Below are 4,214 nucleotides of genomic sequence, written 5' to 3' on the forward strand. Positions count from 1 at the left end.
ACGACTATTAAGCCTAGTAGCACCAGTGTGATTTTGAGCCTTGTATCAGCCTTTTGATAATTTTCTTTCATCGTTAGCGCAATAGAAATTATTCCTTCTATCAGAAGAATCTTGCCAAATTTATTCAAAGTGATGATTTTGTAGTCTACATCCACTGTCCTCTGACTCTAAAAAATATATTAAATGTGAGCACCCATTTATCTTGTATGATCAACCCTAGACTATGCTGCGATAGGACATTACTAGAACAAAAAAAATATGAATTGATATGGCGATGTTCGGTGTGAAATAGCCAAATTAAGGATTTAATAAGAAAGAAAACAATCAGAATCAATAGGCTATTCAATGGCTCAAATCTACACAGAAATTATAATGTGCCTCCCAACTCTTATGCATTCCAGCTCCTCATGTTTGACAAGAATGCAAACAATAATGAAATCACATTATCTTTAGTTTCAAAGTAAGCAAAGCACCAAAAATAAATGCAAACATATTGGATGAGGAATAAATAGGTATAGATATAGATAGACCTATATATATGCATTCATAGATATAATGATGATTTGATTAAAGTTGGATGGTCGTAATAATATTATGTGTACTATCATTGGGATTAGGACTACTATCGGTAATATTGTATGTAGTAGTAGGAGAACTACCATTAAGGAACACTCAAATAAAATTACTAATGGTGGTGATAAAACTACCACTAGTAGTTTGGTAATTACCCCTAACATCTACAACAAATATTTGATGGGTAGCTAGTATTAGGTCAAAAGGCCCCAATTGTGCTATAATAATGGACCAAAAAAGGGAGTGCTATAGCATCACCTAAGGGTCACTTTTTATCCATGAAAGAAACAAGTCGGTGCAACCTAGGTCATACAGATCTAGGTCATGTGGAGTGGTTCGCGTCTCTTTCCTTGACAAAAAAGTTACACTACCTTTGATAGTAACTACAAAGATTGCTGCCATAGTGCCGTAGAGTAGCCCCTAGGTTGCACCATCATCCTTTTTTACTTTTGAGACATTAAGTTTGATCCACTGATTTTATGTAGAATTATTCTACTATATGTTCACATGTCCTTAATAGGATCTTGATATAATCCCTTCCATTGTAAGTACTTTTACTTTAAGTTTCACATATCCTTAACAAACCACTAGGCTTCAACACAGATTCATTCTTATGTTTCAAGCCTCAAACTCAAACACCCTTGTAAAAGGGATAATGTATTAAAGCTACATTCAATCCATCAAATCTTTGAATAATAGTTCTATTGAAAATTCATGTATCATCAATAGGATTTCATCCATTATATGTTCATTTGTCTAATAGTATGTCTAAAAATTCATGTATCTTCAATATTATTTCTCTCCTCTTTCTCTCATGTGTTCCAATATCTTCAAAAGGACACCTTTATTTATGTCCAAACTTGAGCATTGATTTGTATTTATCAAACACAATTTCACTCCACCTATTCTTTAAAATGAAATTTTTTCGCCAAAAGTGGGCCAAATGTAAGGTCTTTCCACATATTCTTAAGAATGAAAATTTTGGCCTTATGTTGGCAAGTCTATGGAATGAGGGTAAGGCCAAAGTCTCTGGTACGGTGCATTAGGTCTTGATTAATTCTTCTTTAGGCTTGAATATTTAATGCATTAACTTCACGACTATTATTTATGCTTGAGCTTGTAATGTATTAATTTCATGACTGAGGATTTTATGAAGTTATATCTAAAATGTCCCAAATTTAATGGAAATTAATATCCTACATAACACAACAAAGTATCATCATATCTTTTTCCAAAATCAATGCTACCTAGCAACTCTCCTGGCATTTTCACTGCCTTGCATTTGAGTTAGCTATGATGAAGAATGTTGCCTGCCTTTGGAACCTCTTAGAGTTACCGTTAGCATGATCTAATTTCATGTATCCCAAAACTTGAGACTTGGAGATTCCCATATCACACCAGCGGTAGCTATCTTGTCCACTCTCAATGCTAGTAAGAGCTAGGCCCCATAGACCGGTAAAAGAGATCTTTTTGGAGGTTCAATTTTTTCCCTCCGTCTTCTGCAGGCCCCACGATAAAATAGGATATATTCATCACCCTATATTTAATGCAAGAATTGACACAACTTTTTTGGACTTGACTATGTAGTTTACATCTCAAACTTGGTGCTAAAATTGTAGACTGGGAGATTCCCATATCACACCAACGGTAGCTGTCTTGTCCACTCTCAACACTAGTAAGAGCCGGTCCCCATAGACCGGTAAAAGAGGTCTTTTTGGAGGTTCAATTTTTTGCATCCGTCTTCTCCGGCCCCATGACGGAATAGGATATATTCACCACCCTACATTTAATGCAAGAATTGACAACTTTTTTTCGACATGACTATGCAACTTACATCCCAAAATTGGTGCTAAAATTGCATACCGGGCATCTCCATTTGCCGAGGTGGTGTCCCTAGCAACCCCTTGGACTTGCTCTATTTGTCTAGTTGTGTCTCTCCACAAAAATCGGAGTGGGGCCTATTTTCCCCATCTAGTAAAACTATATGCATCAATCTGTATGTATGTATGTATGTATGTATGCATGCATGCATGCATGCATCCATGTATGTATGTACACACACACACACATGTATGTATGTATGTGTACTAAAACTACTAAAACTATATGCATCAAATAATGTTGTTGATCAATTTTTGGCATACCCTACCAAAATCAAGACCCCCATTGCAAAGAAAGGTAAGGAACACAAGTGCTTGTTCTTATGCTCATGAGACAACAAAATGCAAGACATAGGCAACCAATGGGGTCTTACTTTTGATGTTTGTATGTATGCATGTATATATGTATGTACATACATACATGCATACATATATATATATATATATATATATGTGTGTGTGTGTGTGTGTGTGTGTGTATATATATATATATGTATGTATGTATGTATGTATGTATGTATGTATATATGTATGTATGTATGTATGTATGTGTGTGTGTGTGTGTGTGTGTGTGTATGTATGTATGTATGTATGTATGTATGTATGTATATATATATATATATATGTGTATATGTATATGTTGATGCATATATGTATATATTGATGTATATATTGATGCATACAATTTTGATATATGGAGAAAATGGACATGAAAACCATCTAAATTGGTTCTTGTCGTTCTATTTGATATATGACATGATCCTATTTGGATTTGTAAGTCCAAAGATATGGGGTCCTACTTTTAGGGCCTGAATGCCTAAAATAGGCAACGCATTAACGCGCTACTTATTTCATGCATTTAGGCCTCAAAATTAGGACCCCATTGGCAACACAATGGGGTCCTAGTTTTGAGGCCTAAATGCATGAAATAGACAGCGCGTTAACGCGCTGCCTATTTTAGGCATTCAGGCCCTAAAAGTAGTACCCCATATCTTTGGACTTGCATATCCAAATGGGGTCATGTCATATATCAAATCGAATGGCAAGATACAATTTAGATGGTTTTCATGTCCATTTTCTCCATCAACTAAAACTACATTCATCAAATAATGTTGTTGATCAATTTTTGGCATACCTCCCGAAAATCAAGACTCCCATTGCAAAGAAAGGTAAAGAACACAAGTGCTTGTTCTTATGCTCATGAGACAACAAAATGCATGACATGGGAAACCAATGGGGTCTTACTTTTGATGTTAGTATGTATGTATGTATGTATATATATGCATGTACATACATACATACATCTATATATATATATATATATATATATATATATATATATGTATGTATGTATGTATGTATGTATGTATGTATATGTTGATGCATATATGTATATATTGATGTATATATTGATGCATACAATTTTGATATATGGAGAAAATGGACATGAAAATCATCTAAATTGGCTCTTGCCGTTTGATTTGATATATGACATGACCCCATTTGGATTTGTAAGTCCAAAGATACGGGGTCCTACTTTTAGGGCCTGAATGCTTGAAATAGGCAGCGCGTTAACGCGTTGCCTATTTCATGCATTTAGGCCTCAAAAGTAGGACCCAATTGGCAACACAATGGGGTCCTAATTTTGAGGCCTAAATGCATGAAATAGGGAGCGCGTTAACGCGCTGCCTATTTTAGGCATTTAGGCCCTAAAAGTAGCACCCCACATATTTGGACTTGCATATCTGAATGGGGTCATGT

The sequence above is a fragment of the Dipteris shenzhenensis genome, chromosome 3 (genome assembly GCF_047967505.1).
Source record: "Dipteris shenzhenensis isolate YYH24624 ecotype China chromosome 3, Dip_SZ_1.0, whole genome shotgun sequence".
In the NCBI taxonomy this organism is placed as follows: domain Eukaryota; kingdom Viridiplantae; phylum Streptophyta; class Polypodiopsida; order Gleicheniales; family Dipteridaceae; genus Dipteris; species Dipteris shenzhenensis.